This window comes from Triticum aestivum, chromosome 1B (genome assembly GCF_018294505.1).
Source record: "Triticum aestivum cultivar Chinese Spring chromosome 1B, IWGSC CS RefSeq v2.1, whole genome shotgun sequence".
Taxonomy (NCBI): domain Eukaryota; kingdom Viridiplantae; phylum Streptophyta; class Magnoliopsida; order Poales; family Poaceae; genus Triticum; species Triticum aestivum.
The window spans coordinates 79707513-79727812 of record NC_057795.1 but is presented as its reverse complement, the minus strand read 5'-3'; positions in this window follow the sequence as shown (position 1 = coordinate 79727812).

Here is a 20300-nt window from a genome sequence, read left to right as displayed (position 1 = left end):
AGCAGACGCACAGGACCTGGTCCAACATTGCGTCGGTTGCCAGCTCTTTGCCAATCAGAGTCATATACCCCTACCGCTCTCCAAACAATCCCCATAGCTTGGTCCTTCGCGGTCTGGGGGCTGGATATGGTCGGACCCCTTAAAGGGGGAAGCCATAAGAAAAAAATACTTATTGGTCATGGTGGACAAGTTCACCAAATGGATAGAAGCTAAACCAGTCAAAACGGCCGAATCCGGACCAGTGATAGAATTCATATCCGGGGTCGTACACCGATATGGCGTCCCCCACAGCATCATCACTGATAATGGCTCAAACTTCACAGCTGATGAAGTAAAAACTTGGTGCGGCAACATGGGCATAAAGCTCGATTGCGCCTCCGTCTACCATCCCCAAACAAACGCCCAGGTCAAACGTGCAAACAGTCTCATCATGAGCGGCATCAAACCCAGACTAGTGCGATCCTTGACAGAGTCGGACACGCACTGGGTCAAACAGCTCGACTCCGTACTCTGGGGCTGCGAACCATGCCGAATCGCACCACCGGATACACACCATTTTTTATGCTGTACGGCGCAGAAGTAGTACTACCCTGCGACATAATACATGATTCGCCTCGCGTGCGCATGTACGAAGAGAAAGAAGCCGAGTTAGATCGGCAGGATAACTTAGATGCCCTGGAGGAGTAGCGCGACGTCGCAAAAGCCCGTTCCGCATTCTATCAGCAGCAGGCTCCATGGTACCAAAGCAGAGAAGTGCGGGCCAAAACTTATAATGTTAGTGAACTCGTTCTACGCCTACTTGAGAAGAAGAAGGACAAGCTCAAACCCAAGTGGGAGGGTCCCTTCGTCATTGATAAAGTTCACACTGGAGGAGCGTACCTCTTACGTAATGCATCCGATAACAGACTCGAGCCGAACCCATGGAACGCGGCCAGACTCTGGAGATTCTACGCCTAGCGCCGAACCCAGTGTTCGTCTCCTTACCCCCTCCTTTTTAATTACGTCCCCTTCCTTTTCCTTTCTCGACCTTTTTCCTCTTCACACGAAGTACTTAATATGGTGCAGACGCCCGGATCACTCCGGCTGCACTATGTGTGTAAGCAATACCTGGGGGTTTCCTATACGGAAGCTAAATATAATTACTTTAATGGCTTTTTGCCCATCACATATGCATTCTTGTTCCATATGTGCCTTTTCTTTACCATTATATGCATCGATATGACTTAAGATGTGGCCATGCTGGGTTGCCTGGCTCTTGTGTTTATGCCCTATGTTCCCGTTAATTCGGTTAGGGCATAAGGGGAGCACCTCTGCGATTGTTACTGCCGGTTCAGCCGGATGTGTACCTCAGACTGGGTGAAGCCGAAAGCTAGCGTTCTTAAGGGAATATTCGGTCAGTGAACAAAAGATTTTTTTTGTTTATTACAACATAAATCCCTAGAAATTCTGTATCCTGCGTCCTTGTTCGCAGTCCGGACATGTGAATCATCGCATGCGTACCCAGGGAAAGGAACCCCTAACGTAACTATTCTCCCTGGAAGATGTTTCTTACTATCCATGTAATATAACATAACTAGTTGGGTACTTGTCTGTTCAAGCATGTATGACCCCTACGCCTAGTTTCCACGCATACCCCAGTTCTGTATAACTGAGCGGGTATTCGGATACACCCCGAACTGTCGGATCCGAGGGCTGAAGCAAAAAGGTTTGCCATGACAAATGATTTTAATCTGGCTAGGGACTACTTATGTCGATTGAATTGCACAGTCACTTGGGCTGACTACATTCCTCCTGTATACCATCCAACAGGCTATCTAGCTTACAATCCTGTTGGGAATACTTTGCGGCTAACACTACCTGGTCATACACCAGACTCACGGGAATTTCTTGCCCACCTGGCCCCGTCGGTCCAACTTCGGCCATATGGTTTGGGTCCAGCTTGGTGTAGCGCGTTTCACCATACCCAGGCTTCTCTTGCACCTTGTCGGCAGGCTGACATCTTCCACAAACGGAAGCGCCCCCGTGCTCCTTGAAGCATATCCACAAGCTCCCCCATGCCCTTCGGCAGGAAGCTTGATGGCCACAGGGCCTGAGCAATGCCCTGCATCACCTGCCGAGCTCGCTCATGCAGTTGAGAGAGGTCCTGCAATAAATTGCCTGCAGACACGCGCACCTCCTCCTCAGGGCGGCCCGTTAACATACCTACAAATAAAAATTCTTTCATTATGCTTCCTCACCAAGCTGTACTACAGTTCGTCTAGGTGCTTACCATAAATGCCGCGACAAAGCCTTTTGTTCTCCTTCATGGAGTCCGCCAGCTAAGCGCGAACATCTTTTAATTCGACGTCTAGCTGGACATTGGCATCTTGAAGATTGTTCTTCTCCTACCTAAATTGCATGAGAACACGCTCGCCAACTTTTAGCTGCCTTTGGAGATGCGACTCGTTATCTCCTACGACATCCGCATTCACCCCGGAATGGTCTGCAGAATTTTCTGTTAGACCTAGCATACAAGACACCTACTAACTAGTAAGTCTCTGTACAATTAAGACAAATGTTACCAGAGGAGGCCTTCTGGGATTCCTCCAACTTGGCAACCGCGGCCCTCAGCTGGGTCTTGCACTCCTCCAGCTCTCGAGACAATTGCTCATTTTTATCTACAAGGATATGTGCATAATTGATCCTTAAAACAGTTTTTCCAACCATTTCAAGTCTCAAGGGCTACTGCTATACATGCTTATCAAATTTTCTTACCCGTATATCTTTGGTACACTGGTCCATCGCTCGGGCAAGCCCGCCTTGAGCAGCTCGGACGTATGTGTCTCCCGAATTGAAAGAATTAAATGCCTCTTTGGAAAAGATGTTGTTGCAAAGTACGGCCCGTCGGCGTCGGTGATTCATGGCGCTCTCTACTTTGGAATTCGTGGCGGAGAGCATATCTGCATCCTCTGTCGAAGGAAAATGCGGCATCGGCCCCACGTCCGCCTCCTCTCTCGAAGCTGGTTCTGGAATCCGGCTGGTGGAGGCGTGATTGGCAGGATCCCCGGATATAGTCTGGCTACTCCTCTTCCTGCCAGGACACGGAGGGCGCTGTTACATTTCAAATACAATAATCACAGAGCAGATTTTTACCATACCTCTGTAGCGGCGTTTCGGCCCTAACCACCTTCCTCTTAAGCCTGCCCGATCCGGACGCCCTTTGCCGACGGGTCCCTAGGGGCTCGGCCCCGTGCTCTGACCGTCGTCTTTGCAAAAACACGACACTTTGGGTGTAAGGCATGGCATCAGAAAAGAGTCATCTTTGGAGGATAGGGTTTCTGCCTTGGCTTACATGCGATGTAGGTAGCAGTCCGGGATAGTTGGCGATAATAGCCACTGAGGCGCCATCGCAGCTCGCCTGATAAAATACCCCGTTGACGAGCTCCACAGTAATATCCGGATCTTCTTCGAGTCCTGGATCGAGGGCCCTTCCGGGGTCCTCTGGCTGCGGGGAGGGGCTGGAGATTCCTTCTACGGCCCTCCTCAGTTCCTGCTCGGAAATATCGAGGTAAATAATATTGGCGAAGAATGCCACAATAATTGAAGTGGGGGAAAGAATGACGACTTACCCAGCTTGGGGGGTTGTACATAGAGAACCCATCCCGCGGTTTAATATGAAGGAATTCTTCTTCTTCTCCTTTATACAAATCGGACAATATCCTTGCCAGAGCGGTGGCAGAGTCCAGACCTTTATGGCCACAGCGGGTGGCATCATCTTCCCTGTTGTAGTGCCACATGGGCTTCCCTCGATATTGAAGCGGATGCACTCCCCGCATTATGCATATTGCCATAACCTCGACTATTGTCAGCCCGGATTTGGCTAGTAACTTTATCCTGTTCATCAGAAAGTGTATTTCTCTAGTATCCTCCTCTTGGGGGCCCCGAGGGCGCTAGCTTTGACGTGCCTTCAGCGAAGCGTTATTGAACTTAGGGAGACCTGTCCGGACTGGATCCGGAAGGGGAACGTAATCGACATAAAACCACTCCGAAGGACAGTTCTCTGGTGCCTTCTTGGGAGTACCGGATAGGTATCCGGTCTAGGCAATGCGCCATACTTCGGCTCCGTCCACTTGACAGAGGGATTCTCCCTGGTTGCGAGGGACAAGGCAGAACAACTTCTTCCATCACCCAAAGTGAGCCTCGCAGCCTAGAAATAGCTCACAAAGGGCAACGTATCCTGCTATATGCAGCACGAAGGCGGGGGTAAAGTTGTGCAACTGGAGGCCGTAGAACTCCAGGAACCCGCGAAGAAATGGGTGGATAGGAAACCTGACGCCACTTAACAGATGCGGGATGAGGCATATTCGCTCCTCTGGGGAGGGATTACGAGATCCTCTGCTTGCTCCCCGCCATTATAGGTGGCTATTCCGGCTCGGACAGGGACCATGAACGCCGGTGGGAGAAACCCTTGGGTCTGTAACTCTATCAAACGGCTATGAGGAACTGAATACTCTTCCCAGTCTCCCGGCTTGGGGCGAGGAGAGCGAGAAGAGGAGTTGCGGCGACCGGCCATGTTGGAATGGTCTTTCCGGAGCGCTCTGTTGGATGCTTGCTCGAGGGAAGAGGGTGAGGTTTGGATCTGAGAATCCCCGTCTCTTCAAATAGACGGTTAACCTGCCGGACCGGGGGTGGCAAATTCAAAAGCCGAGGAGATGGTCATTATTGAGGCACAGAAGCCGAGGAGTACAACATTGATGGGAAGCCGGACACTATTCGTTGTAACAGGTACTTTGGAGTATTCGGAGATGGAACCCGCCTTGCAATGCCAAAGACAAAACTGTGCGCCGGACTCATCCTCATTCAAGCCTGGTTCAGGGGCTACTGAGGGAGTCCTGGATTAGGGGGTATTCGGACAGCCGGATTATATGCTTCGTTTGGACTATTGGAGCGTGAAGATACAAGACTCAAGACTCCGTCCCGTGTCCGGATGGGACTCTCCTTTGCGTGGAAGACAAGCTTGGTGATCCAGATGTTATATTTCCTTCCTTGTAACCGACTCCATGTAAACCCTAGCCCTCTCCGGTGTCTATATAAACCGGAGAGTTTAGTCCTTAGAGGGACGATCACAATCATAATCATCATAGGCTAGCTTCTAGGGTTTAGCCTCTACGATCTCGTGGTAGATCTACTCTTGTACTACTCATATCATCAATATCAATCAAGCAGGAAGTAGGGTTTTACCTCCATCGAGAGGGCCCGAACCTGGGTAAACATTGTGTCCCTTGCCTCCTGTTACCATCAGCCTAAGACGCACAGATCGGGACCCCCTACCCGAGATCCGCCGGTTTTGACACCGACACCCCCTGTTTGCTGGGACCCAGTATAGTGGCAGGCTGACTTGTGGGCCTACTAAGTTGATGGGGCCGGAGGGCTTTGTCAACTTAGTCAATATGCATGATTCTAGCTCCAGTGACAATACGATGTCCATCCAACGGCCGTAGTGCTTCTTCAACCTCTGGTCTTCTTGCTCCAGCCGCCCAAACCAGCGTCGGTCGTGCGTCGTGCTCCTACCTCCCGTGGCTGGCTGCGATGCAGCGGAGGCCTCACCGCCCCCTACTACTCCCACCGCTGGCCAGGCCATCCCTCTACTCACCCACACACACCCTATTATTCTGCGGCGACGACAGCCGAACCAGTGAACCCTCATGCTCCTCTTTGCGTGGGCTTCAACTGACGCGTCTTCCCCGGCTCCGCGTCGTCCCCTTCCTAGGCCTCACCATCGTCCACCGCCCTTTTGCTCTCGGCACGGCGTGGTCAATGTGGTCAAGGAACGACTTCCATCGGACATGGACTGTACGTGGAGAGGCTGACAGCTGGGTCCACGGCCGCAGCAAGGAAGTGCCTCCTTATTAAGCGCAAAATAATTATTCCTCCACCTGACAGCGGGGACCCACCGGACTGGTCACCGTATTTCGTGAAAAAAATGTTTCGCCCAGACTGCTGGGACCCACCAGCTACATCTTTGCACGCAAGCAAGTGCGTCCAAAAAAATGATTCGCCCCCCTGACTGCTGGGACCCACCAGCTACATCTTCGCAGGCAAGGAAGTGCCTGACAGTCGGGACCCACCTAGTCAAAGCGTACGTAGCGTTGTCATTCTGGTCGCGAATGTGTACGTACATATATATTGGTCGATGTAGAGGCGCGCACATGTCGTAGTAAAGGCTCGCACGTGTCATAGTAGAGGCGCGCACGTGTCGTAGTAGGCGCGCATGTAGCATGTTCACGTACGTACAATGGCTAGGGTGCAAGAAATAAAATACGGCCACGTATGTGTACATATGGGCGGGGTCTCGAACGCCTACTCGTGCATACATACGGCCAGGGCTCGTGTACATGGCTGGGTCGGAATGGAGAAACAACGTCGTCGTTGTGTTCATGGGGAGGCAACGGAATGCGTTGTTTTCATGGGGAGGCAACGAAATGCATCGTGTTCATCGGGAGGCAACGGAACATGTGGGAGCCAACCGGCTGGGTCGGAACGGAATGCATCGTCGTGTTCATCGGGAGGGCTTGGACAGAACATGCGATGGAAACGAGGCCTGGCGTACCGCAGAACGGAGGAAACGGCCTTGTGTTCGACCGGCCACATTCGAAACGGGATCCTTCATCGGGAGGGGTCTGCCGTACTGCAAAACGGAGGAAACGGACCTCCTATGGTCGAAACGGGGCTCCTGTTGATCGGGAGGGGTGTGGCGTACCGCAAAACGGACGAAACGGCCTTGTGTTGGAGCGCTATGGTCGAAGCAGGGGTCCTATTCATCGGGAGGGGTGTGGCATACCGCAAAACAGGACTCCACGGGATACTATTCATCTCCACCGTTGACCTCCTCCAGCCTCCACGGCCTACCGTCGACCTCCTCCAGCCTCCACGGGGTGCTGTTCATCCAGCCTCCACCACGTGCAACTCCACCGGCTACTGTTCAACCACCCCTCCACGGGCACCCCTCCATCGTCTACTATTCATCCAGCCCTCCACGGGGTCATCCTGTTCATCCAGCCCTCCACACCACGGGGTCCTGTTCATCCAGAGGCAACGCCACCGCTCACTGTTCATCCACCCCCTGCAACGCTCATTGTTCATCCAGTCAATCGGCTTCAGTTAGCAGAAGTAGTGAAGGAATCGCTCGATTGGGTTCAGTTCACAACCATCGATCGATCGATCGGGTTCAGTAACGCGTAGCCTGCAGTGCAATCGCTTAGGTTCAATTAGAGCCCAATGCCTCGCTCGGGTTCAGTTAGAGCCAATGCCTCGCACACACGCGTGTACGTGTACGAGAGAAACGCGCATCGCTCGGCCCCCGACCGCCCACCGTAACCGGGAACTCCCTGAATTTCTTCGCCCTCGCTTCTACCATGGTTTTTTAGATCATGGACGGCCCAAAGAATGTCATGCAGCTGCATCTCCGGCCCGCCCATGATGAAAAGCCCATTTTCTGTCATGATTTTTTGTCAGAGAAGTAGGATCCCACCATATCTATGATGATACTGGGTTTTGTCACAATTATCATCATAGAAGTGTCATATGTATGACAGAAAAAAATTCATTCGGCCCAAAATGTCACGGATGTGTCTTTTTTTGTAGTGCAGCCCTGTGGCGTCATTGAGCACAGTGGGCTAGTAGAAGCCACTGTGGAACGCCTTGCCCGCGCGAGTGCGTGATGAGGAATGATGCCCACAGTCCCCACCATGTATGTCCGCTAGCAACTCAAGTCCCTACTCCCTGGAGATGCATCACAACAAAACGTCATTGGGCCTCTTGTGATATAACTCACCGTGCTGGATGCAGTACGCGGTGGCTTGACGAGCCACGCGCTCGACATCCTCCTCCTTCTGTAGCAAGGTCCCTTGAAGCAGGTATGCCTTGAACTCTTCAGTCCAGCACCCCTCCCGAGGCTCGATCGCAAGCAGCAGGCGGGCTCCTGTGGGATGGCCACATGGTGGGGCGCCAGTCACAGGCGCCTGAGGCAGATCCTCCTAAGGCAGTGCTGGAGCCGCGATGGGCGGAGCCATAGATGGCTTGAAGAGCCGCTCCTCAAACACCCTTGGCTCTTTGGGGAGCCTTCGGGAGGCTCTCTTGGCGATATCGTCCGCCTACTTGTTCATCCCTCATGACACATGCTGCAGTTCCAAGCCCAGGAACCACTTCTCCATCTTGTGTACCTCTTCTAGGTATGCCTCCATGTGCTCGTCCTTGGGCGTGTACTCCTTGTTGGAGAAGTTGACGAGGAGCTGAGAATCACCCTTGATGGTGAGGTGCTTCACCCCCGGCACCGCCGCGGCCCTGAGACCGGCGAGCAAGCCCTTGAATTTGGCGATGTTGTTGGAGACCTTCTCGCCCTGCTGGAAGCAGAGTTGTACCGCGTAGAAGAGCTTGTCCTTGGTGGGTGAGATGAGGATGGACCCTGCTCCTGCGCCTTGTCGTGCGAACGCTCCGTCAAAGTACATGATCCACCCGTCTGGTTCCCCGTCCCCAGGTAAGAGGGAGCGGTCCTCACTCACCCCATGGTCGGGGGTGTCAGTCCACTCGGACATGAAGTCCGTGAGGGCCGCACCCTTGATGACCCTGGTAGTGCTGAACTCGAGATGGAATGTCTAAAGCTCGATGTTCCATTCTGCAACTCGCCCGGCGACATTTGGGCTCTGGAGCACCCTCTCCAGTGGGTACGCCGAAACGACTTTGATGGGGTGGCCTTGGAAGTAGTGGTGCAGCTTTTGGGAGGCGACAAGGAGCACGAGCAGGAGCTTCTGAGGCATGGGGTAACGCGCTCGTGCCTCCCTTAGCACCGTGCTCACGAAGTACACAGGGTGCTTGACGAGGAGAGAGGCACCGGTGGAGTCTTGTTCTTCTTGAGGACACGGGCCTTTGATGTCCTCGCAAGGTCCATCCTCAGGAGCCCCCCTAGCTGTGGGGCCAATCGCAGCCTCGGGAGGGACTTTGGACGCCGGGTTGGCCGTGGCCTCAAGTGCGCTTTCCTAGGGGTGCTGCACTTTGGTTGGTGGTTCGACGTCCTGCCGAGGGTCCTTGGAGGGGCGCTCCTTCCTTAGTGCCACCAGGGCGGCGCTGGCTGAGTGAGGGTGGCTGCCAAATGGAGCACCAAGGGCTCGAGAGAGCGCGGCGCCACCATCACTGGCAGGCTGGTCAGGTATCTCTTGAGGTCTTCAAAGGCCGCGTCTGCCTCTGGGGTCCATTCAAATGGGCCCTTCCTTTTCATCAGCTTGAAGAACGGGAGGACGCGCTCCCCCAGCTTGGAGATGAAGCGCCCCCAGTGAGGTTATGCAGCCTGCCAGCTTCTGCATCTCCTTCAGTGTCTATGGGGGGCTCATGTCTTCTATTGCTTTGACCTTCTCTGGATTGGCCTCGATCCCTCTATACGATACCAGGAAGCCCGGTAGCTTGCCAGAGATGACCCCAAATACACACTTCTCGGGATTGAGCCGAAGGTCCACCTTGCGCAAGCTGGCGAACATCTCCTCCAGATCTGCTATCAGGGTCCCAGCCTCCCGGGACTTCACTACTATGTCATCAACATAGGCCTCCGCGTTTCTCCTGAGCTGCGTGCCCAGGATGATATGCATCAGCCACTGGAAGGTAGCCCCAACATTGCGCAGCACGAAGGGCATGCAGGTGTAGCAGTACACCCCACAGGGGGTCAAGAACGCCGTCTTCTCCACAACTTGCACGGCCATCTTGATCTGGTGGTAGCCCGAGAAGGTGTCCAAGAAGCACAACAGGTCGCATTCGGCTGATCTGATCGATGCGAGGAAGCGGGAAACTATCTTGAGGGGGCAGGCCTTGTTGAGCTTGGTGAAGTCGACACACATGTGTTCCTTCCCTCCTTTCTTGGGGACAACAACGGGGTTCGCCAGCCACTCCAGGTATCGTACTTCCCTGATGACCCCAGCATCCTGCAGCTTGCGGGTTTCTTGGACGATGAATGCTTGCTTCTCAGTAGACTGGCAGCGGGCCTTCTGCTTCACTGGCCGCACATTTGAGCATACCTTCAGGTGATGCTCGATTATTCCCCTCGGGACCGCAGCCAGATCTTTGGGCTCCCAAGAGAATACGTCCTTATTGGCGTGCAAGAAGTTGACCAATGCTTTCTCCTGGTCCTGAGGGAGGCCAACTCCTATGGTGAAGTTGGTGCTGGTTGCCCCCTTCTTGCTGACCAGTACTTGCTTCATCTCGGCTCGGTCTTGGGAGAACACTCGCTTCTTCTTGACCGGCGTCGCTCCCGGGGCCCCAGGACCTCCTTTCTCACCAGGCAGCGCGGAGGCCACTGACCTGAAGGCGAGCTTGAGGGCCTGCACCATGTCCTTGGTGTCTCCTGCCACCGTGAGGATAACGTTGCTGCGAGGCATCTTCATGAGGTTGTAAGCTGGGTGAGTTGCCGCCATGAACTTGGCCAAGGCTGGGTATCCGAGGATGGCATTGTACGGCAAATCAATTCGGGCGATGTCAAAGTCGACGAGCTTAGTGCGGTAGTTGTCGCGGGTCTCGAAGGTAACAGGGAGTCGGATCTGCCCCAGAGGGCGGGTGAAGCTACCATCGACGGCGGAGAAGGGTTTGGTGGGGCGGAACCGGTCGGGAGGCACGTGCAGCAGGCCGAACACCTCCGCGGAGAGCATGTTGAGGCCGGCTCCGCCATCGACGAGGGTCCTGGTGACCGCCATGTTGCAGATGGTGGGGGTGCAGAGCATTGGGAGCTCCCCTGCCCCTACCATGGTCGCTGAATGGTCTTTTGGGCCGAAGGGGAGGCCGGCCTTCGGCGCTGCCCAGCCCGGGGGATCCCCCGAGCTCACGTGGACAACGCTTACTTGCCGATAGAATTGCTTCATATGTCGATCAAAAGGTTGCGCCTGCGAGCTACCTAAGAGGGCCGCAACAACATGAGGCGCCGGTGCCGTGAAGTGTGCAACAAAGAGGCCACACAGGTCCTCCCAAGAGGCCACAGAGGACTCCTGCGGGTGGAGCAGCCAGGCGCGTGGCTCTCCTATAAGGGCCATGGGAAGCCAGTTGGCCTTCACCTTGTCGTCTCTGCCTGCCGCCCAGATTGCCTCCTCATACGCCTGTAGGAAGCCAGCCGGGCCCGTCATGCCATCGTAGCACGGCGGCAGCTCGGGCCTGAACTTGGGCGGCCATTCCCCCCCGCCATAGGAAGGGGGTGAAAGGGCACAGCCCCAGCGCCTCTTCAAAGGCGCGCGCTGGTCGAGTCGATGGAGAGGCGCCCGCCATTGAAGCCGATGGAGCGATCTGACAGACGGAGTAGAGGATGCCCAATGCACCCCTAGCTGGCGCGCCAAATGTTGGATTACGGGTTCCGCAAACCCTTGAAAGGTTCGAACTCTGTGGTGCGTGCGGAGATATCAACCTACCCAGCCTTCCTACTCGTGATCCTCCTAAGCCTAGCGCGATGAGCTCAAAGAGACAAAGAGACACAGCGGTTTATCTTGGTTCAGGCCACCTGCGGTGTAATACCCTTCTCCAGCATTTTGGTGGATTGCCTCGAGGGGCTGAGGATGAACTAGTACAGTGGATGAACTGGCCTCCGGAAATAAGGTGTTCTTGAGCTCAAGAGAGCTGGTGAGGAGGTCAGATGAGAATGGATCCGATCCCCCTCTATGGTGTTGGCTAAGTCCTATTTATAGTGGCCTTGGTCCTCTTCCCAAATGTTGGCGGGAAGGGATCACACAATGGCCGGATTTGAAAGGGGACAAGTAGTACAGCTTATCCTGACTAAAGTGGTCTTCGTGTGCGAAAAGACCCTGGTCGTGATGCTGCGGTTGGCTCGGTGATGACCTCCGTTATGCCGTCCTGGCGGTCTTGGTCTTGTTACACCAGAATGGAAACCTTTCGCTGATTCCTCGGGACTCCGCGCCTGTAGCTTGCCTCCCTTGCACCGAAGAGGAAACTGGCGCTCTGCGCCCGCTGGCACCCACCTGGCGCCCGCCTGGCCTTGGTCGTCATGGCTCACGTTAGCTGAGCCTCGTGAGGTGACCTTGCATAGAACTCTCCGTCCCTTGGGAGCCAGCCTCAGGAGGCCGATCCCCTCGGGATCTTGGTGTCGACCGCCTCGTGAGGCTTATCCCCTCATGAGGGTATTGAGTTGTTGACACTGAAGCTGGGCCGTACCAGGCCGTTGATGGAGGCACGTGGTGGGCCTCAGGCGGGCAAGTCTGGATACCACCAAAATCCAGAACGTCGATAGATCTGTCAGAAAAATAGCTGGAAAAAAAACAAAGGATTTTTTCATGGTACGGTGGTCAAGACCTTTGAGAGATTGTATAATGAATTTTTACTAACCAAGGGAAGTATCGTGCAAGAAAAGGGAGTCCGGATGGCACACGAGGTGGGCACAAGGCAGGGGGCGCGCCCAGGGGGTAGGCCGCGCCCTCCACCCTCATGGATGCCCCGTGTCTCTTTCAGACTACTTTTAATTTTGCTAATGTTTTAAATATTCCAAAACGGAGAAAAATGATATTTGAACAGTTTTGGAGTCGCTTTACTTACCATACCACATACCTATTCCTTTTAGGAGTCTAAAATGTTATGGAAAGTGTCCCTTATGTACTCCTCCGGGGTTACAGTGTCAATAACATTGGTTTCAACATTTGTGGGATTACATGAGATATAATGTTTGATTCTTTGACCGTTTACCACCTTCGGATTTGTGCCTTCGGTGTTGTTGATTTTGATGGCACCGGAACGATAGACCTCCTCGATAATTGAAGGACCTTCCCATTTAGAGAGAAGTTTTCCTGCAAAAAATCTTAGATGAGAGTTGTATAGCAAAACATAATCTCCTACATTAAACTCACGCTTTTGTATCCTTTTGTCATGCCATCTTATAACTTTTTCTTTAAACAACTTGGCATTCTCATAGGCTTGGGTTCTCCATTCATCAAGTGAGCTAATGTCAAATAACCTCTTTTCACCAGCAAGTTTAAAAATCATAATCGAGCTCTTTAATAGCCCAATATGTCTTATGTTCTAGTTCAAGAGGTTAGTGACATGCTTTTCCATAAACCATTTTATACGGAGACATACCCATAGGATTTTTATAAGCAGTTCTATAAGACCATAATGCATCATCAAGTTTCTTGGACCAATTCTTTCTAGATCTATGAACAGTCTTTTGCAAAATCAATTTAATCTCTCTCTTACTCAATTCTACTTGACCACTAGACTGAGGATGATATGGAGATGCAATTCTATGATTAACATCATACTTAGAAAGCATTTTATGAAAAGCACCATCAGTCATTAAATATCTAGGGACTCCAAACATCGGAAAAATAACTTCTTTAAGCATCTTAATAGAAGTGTTATGATCAGCACTACTAGTTTGAATAGCTTCTACCCACTTAATAACATAATCAACAGCAACTAAAATATGTGTATATCCATTATAGGAAGGAAAAGGTCCGATATAATCAAAGCCCCAAACATCAACTGGTTCAATAACAAGTGAACAATTCATAGGCATTTCTTGACGTCTACTAATATTACCAATTCTTTGACATTCATCACAAGACAAGACAAACTTACGGGCATCTTTGAAGAGAGTAGGCCAATAAAAACCGGATCGCAATACCTTATGTGCGGTTCTGTCTCCAGCATGGTGTCCTCCGTAAGACTCGGAGTAACACTTGCGTAGGATTTGTTCCTTTTCATGCTCAGGTACACAACGTCTGATAACACCATCTACTCCTTTATAAAGGTGTTGGTCATCCCAACTTAATGTCTTAAATCATAGAAAAACTTTTTGTTTTGATGGTATGTGAAACTAGGTGGTCTAAATTTAGCAACAATGTAATTAGCATAATCAGGATACCATGGAGCAGCACGAGAAGCATTTATGATAGCTAATTGTTCATCAGGAAAGCTATCATCAATAGTTAGTGTGTCATCAAGAACATTTTCTAACCTAGACAAGTTGTCTGCAACGGGGTTCTCAGCTCCCTTTCTATCAATAATGTGCTAGTCAAATTCTTGTAGCTAGAGAACCCATCTAATAAGTCTAGGTTTAGCATCTTTCTTTTCCATAAGATATTTAATATCATCATGATCAGTGTGAACAGTTATTTGGAATCAACAATATAAGGTCTGAACTTATCACAAGCAAACACAACTGCTAAAATTCTCTTTCAGTAGTAGCGTAATTTCTCTGGCCACTGTATAGAGTTTCACTAGCATATTGAATAACATTTAATTTCTTATCAACTCTTTGTCCTAGAACAGCACCAACAGCATAATCACTAGCGTCACACATAATTTCAAAGGGTAAATTCCAATCAGGTTGCTGAACAATAGGTGCAGAAATCAAGGCTTTCTTAAGTATTTCTAATGCTTCTACACAATCATCATAAAAAACAAAAGGAACCTCTTTTTGCAAGAGAACAGTGAGAGGCCTAGAAATTTTAGAGAAGTCTTTAATAAACCTCCTATAGAAACCAGCATGACCAAGGAAACTTCTTATACCTTTTATATCTTTAGAACACGACATCTTTTCAATAGCATCTACTTTAGCTTACTTCAATACCTCTTTCAGAAATTTTATGCCCCAAGACGATACCTTCATTAACCATAAAGTGGCACTTCTCCCAATTCAAGACAAGATTAGTTTCTTCACATCTCTGCAAGACTCGATCAAGGTTGCTTAAGCAATCATCAAAAGAAGTTCCGTAAATGGAGAAATCATCCATGAAAACGTCAATAATCTTTTCACATTCAGAGAATATAGCAGTCATACATCTTTGAAAGGTAGCAGGTGCATTGCATAAACCAAAAGGCATACGTCTATAAGCAAAGGTACCAAAAGGGTAAGTAAAAGTGGTTTTTTCTGATCTTCTTTTGATACAGGTATTTGAGAGAAACCAGAATAACCATCTATAAAGCAAAAATGTGTATGTTTGTATACTCTTTCTAGCATTTGATCAATAAAAGGTAGAGGGTAATGATCTTTTCTAGTAGCTTTATTTAATTTTCGGAAATCAATTACCATTCTATAACCTGTAACAATTCTTTATGGGATCAATTCATCCTTATCATTAGGAACAACAGTAATACCTCCCTTCTTAGGGACACAATGAACGGGACTTACCCACTGGCTATCAGCGACAGGATAAATTATACCTGCCTCCAGAAGCTTTAGTACTTCAATTCTTACCACTTCTTTGATATTAGGATTTAACCGTCGTTGCTGATCAACAACTGGTTTAGCATCTTTCTCCAATTTTATTTTCTGCTGGCATAGAGTGGGACTAATGCCCTTAAGATCATCAAGAGTATATCCAATAGCGGCACGATGCTTCTTCAGAGTTTTCAATAATTTTTCTTCTTCATGCTCTAAAAGGTTAGGACTAATAATAACAAGATATATCTTCTTTTCTTCAAGATAACTATATTTAAGAGTATCAGGTAATTGTCTAAGCTCAGACATGGGATCTCCCTTGGGTGGAGGAGGATCCCCTAGGATTTCAATAGGCAAGTTGTGTTTCAAAATAGGTCCTTGCTTAAAGAATACTTCATCTCTTTCCCTTCTTTCACTCATAAACATATCATTTTCATGGTCGAGCAAATATTGTTCTAAAGGATCATTAGGAGGCACGACAATAGAAGCAAGACCAATAATTTCATATTTACTAGACAATTATTATCATGGGGTTGTCTACGAAATTTAGCAAAATTTAAATCATGAGACATACCCCCTAAACCAATGGTAACAATATCCTTTTCGCAGTCTATCATAGCATTAACATTATTCAAGAAGGGTCTACCAAATATAATGGGACAAAAGTCATCTTGTGGGGAACCAAGAACAAGAAAATCAGTAGGATATTTAGTTTTCCCACACAAGACTTCAACATCTCTAACAATCCCAATTGGTGAAATAGTGTCTCTATTGGCAAGCTTAATAGTAACATAAATATCTTCTATCTCAGCAGGTGCAATATCATGCATAATTTTTTTTGTATAAGGAATGAGGTATTGCACTCACACTAGCACCCATATCACATTAGCCATGATAACAATGATCTCCTATTTTAACAGAAACAACATGCGTGCTAACAACAAGTCTATGTTAATTTTTAGTATCGGGTTTAGCAATTCTAGCAACTTCATCAGAGAAATAAATAACATGCCCATCAATATTATCGACCAAGAGATCTTTGACCATAGCAATACTAGGTTCAACTGCAATTTGTTCAGGGGGTATAGGTGTTCTAGCATTACTCTTGCGAACCACAGTTGAAGCTTTAGCATGATCCTTTATTCTAACAGGGAAATGTGGTTTCTCAATATACGCAGTAGGAATAATAGGATCAACATTATAAGTAATAGTTTCTTCTTCAACTTTAATAGGTTCTACTACTTTCACTTCAATGGGAGGATGATATTTAAACCACTTCTCCTTAGGGAGATCATCATGAGTAGCAAATGATTCACAGAAAGAAGCTACTATATCAGAGTCAAGTCCATATTTAGTGCTAAATTCACGAAAACCATCGGTATCCATAAAAGATTTAACACAATCAAACTTAGGGGTTATACCTGACTCCTTACCTTCATCAAGTTCCCAATCTTCATAGTTGCGTTTAATTCTTCCAAAATCCTATTTGAACTCAATAGTCTTCATCATAAAAGAACCAGCAAAAGAAGTATCGAGCATGGAGCGATCATTATGAGAAAGTCGAGCATAAAAGTTTTGAATGATAATTTCTCTTGGGAGCTCATGATTGGGGCCTGAATATAACATTTACTTAAGCCTCCCCCAAGCTAGAGCGATACTTTCTCCTTCACGAGGCCAAAAGTTATATATATATATTCTGATCACGATGAACCAGATGCATAGGATAAAACTTCAGATGAAATTCCAATTTCAATCGGTTGTAGTTCCATGATCAAATATCATCGCATAGCCTATACCATGTCAAGGCCTTTCCCTTCAAAGATAAAGGGAATACCTTCTTCTTGATAACATCCTTGGGCATACCTGCAAGCTTAAATAATCCGCAAACTTCGTACACATAGATTAGGTGCATATTGGGATGTAATGTTCCATCTCCAGTATAGGGATTAGCTAGCAGTTTCTCTATCATACCCGAAGGATTTCAAAGTAAATATTTTCAGTAGGTTCATTAGGTTGAGGAGCAACTCTTTCCACTTATGGTCGGGGTGAAGATACCCCAAAAAAGCCCCTCAAAGGATTATTTTCCATAGTAACAAGTGACAGTAAATTTTAGCACACTATATAAATGTTTCCTTACCAAATTCCACTTACCAAAGGCGCTTCACTCCCGGGCAATGGCGCCAGAAAAGAGTCTTGATGACCCACAAGTATAGGGGATCTATCTTATTCCTTTTTATAAGTAAGAGTGTCGAACCCAATGAGGAGCAGAATGAAATGACAAGCGGTTTTCAGTAAGGTATTCTCTGCAAGCACTGAAATTATCGGTAACAGATAGTTTTGTGAAGGTAATTTGTAATGGGTAACAAGTAACAAGTGTAACTAGGGTGCAGCAAGGTGGCCCAATCCTTTTTGTAGCAAAGGACAGGCCTGGACAAACTCATATATAAAGCAAAGCGCTCCCGAGGACACATGGGAATTTCTGTCAAGCTAGTTTTCATCATGTTCATATGATTCGCGTTCGTTACTTTGATACGTTGATATGTGGGTGGACCGGTGATTGGGTGTTGTCCTTCCTTGGACAAGCCTGCCACTTATGATTAACCCCCTCACAAGCATCCGCAACTAGGAAATAAGTATTAAGGTAAACCTAACCATAGCATGAAACATATGGATCCAAATCAGCCCCTTACGAAGCAACGAATAAACTAGGGTTTAAGCTTCTGTCACTCTAGCAACCCATCATCTACTTATTACTTCCCAATGCCTTCCCCTAGGCCCAAATCATCATGAAGTGTCATTTAGTCAACGTTCACCTAACTCCACTAGAGGAGAGACAACATACATCTCATCAAAATATTGAACAAATACCAAATTCACGTAATTACTTATAACAAGACTTCTCCCATGTCCTTAGGATAAAACATAAATACTAACAAAGCATATTCATCTTCATAACTAGAGGGGTATTGAATAGCATTAAGGATCTAAACATATGATCTTCCATCGAATAAACCAACTAGCATCAACTACAAGGAGTAATCAACACTACTAGCAACCCACAACTACCAATCTGAGGTTTTGAGACAAAGATTGGATACAAGAGATGAACTAGGGTTTGAGAGGAGATGGTGCTGGTGAAGATGTTGATGGAGATTGACCCCCTCTCAATGAGAGGATCGATGGTGATGGTGATGGCGGTGATTTCCTCCTCCCGGAGGGATGTTTCTCCGGCAGAACAGCTCCGCCGGAACCCTAGACGGCGGCGCTTCGTCCCGAAAGCTTCCTTATGATTTTTTCCAGGGCAAAAGACACCATATAGTAGAAGATGGACGTCGGGGACCTGCAGGTGGGCCACGAGGCAGGGGGTGCGCCCAGGGCGTAGGGCGCGCCCTCCACCCTCGTGGCTGGCGGGTGGTCCTCCCTCTGGTGCTTTCTTCGCCCAATAGTTTTAATATATTCCAAAACTGATTTCTGTGGACTTTCAAGACTTTTGGAATTGTGCAGAATAGGTCTCTAATATTTGCTCCTTTTCCAGTCCAGAATTCTAGCTGCCGGCATTCTCCCTCTTCATGTAAACCTTATAAAATAAGAGAGAAAAGGCATACGTATTGTGATAGAATGTGTAGTAACAGCCCATAATGCAATAAATATTGATATAAAGCATGATGCAAAATGGACGTATCATGTCTACGTACCCTCGTAGACCAAAAGCGGAAGCGTTAGTTAACGCGGTTGCTATAGTCGAACGTATTCACGACCCAACTGATCCAAGTACCGAACGTACAACACCTTCGTGTTCATCACACATTCAGCTCGATGATGTCCCTCGAACTCTTGATCCAATAGAGGGTCGAGGGAGAGTTCTGTCAGCACGACAGCGTGGTGACGGTGTTGGTGATGTCATCCGCGTAGGGCTTCGCCTAAGCACTACGACGCTATGACCCAAGGAGTAAACTATGGAGGGGGCACCGCACATGGCTAAGAGAACTATTGGTGTGACTTTGGGGTGCCCCCTACCCACGTATATAAAGGAGGGGGGGAGGGGGCGGCCGGCCTAGAGGGGGCGTGCCAAGGGGGAGTCCTACTAGGACTCCCAGTCCTAGTAGGTTTCCCCTTTCCTTTCTGGGGAAGGGGGGAAGGGGAAAGAGGTGGAGGAGAAGAAGGAAAGGGGGCCACGCCCCCCCACCCCTAGTACAATTCGGTTTGGCTTGGGGGCACGTGCATCCACCTGGCCACCACCTCCTCTCTCCACTAGGGCCCATGAAGGCCCGATAGTCCCCCGGGGGGTTCCGGTAACCTCCCGGTAGTCCGAAACTTATCCCATACTTTCCGAAACCATTCCGGTGTCCAAATGTAACCTTCCAATATCTCTATCTTTACCTCTCGACCATTTTGAGACTCCTCGTCATGTCCGTCATCTCATCCGGGACTCCAAACAAACTTCGCTCACCAAAACACATAACTCACAATACAAATCATCATCGAACGTTAAGCGTGCAGACCCTACGAGTTCAAGAACTATGTAGACATGACCGAGACACCACTCCGGTCAATAACCAACAGCGTAACCTGGATGCTCATACTGGGTCCCATATATTCTATGAAGAACTTTATTGGTCATACCGTAATGACAACATACGTTATTCCCTTTGTCATCGGTATGTTACTTGCCCGAGATTCGATCGTTGGTATCTTCATACCTAGTTCAATCTTGTTACCGGCAAGTCTCTTTACTCGTTCCATAATACTTCATCCCATAACTAACTCATTATTCACATTGCTTGCAAGGCTTATAGTGATGAGCATTACCGAGAGGGCCCAGAGAAACCTCTCAGATACTCGGAGTGACAAATCCTATTCTCGATCTATGCCAACCCAATAAACACCTTTGGAGACACCTATGGAGCATCTTTATAATCACTTAGTTAAGTTGTGACGTTTGATAGCACACAAGGTGTTCCTCTGGTATTCGGGAGTTGCATAATCTCATAGTTAGTGGAACATGTATAAGCTATGAAGAGAGAAGTAGCAATAAAACTTAACGATCATTATGCTAAGCTAACAGATGGGTCTTGTCCATCACATCATTCTCTAATGATGTGATCACGTTCATCAAATGACAACAGAT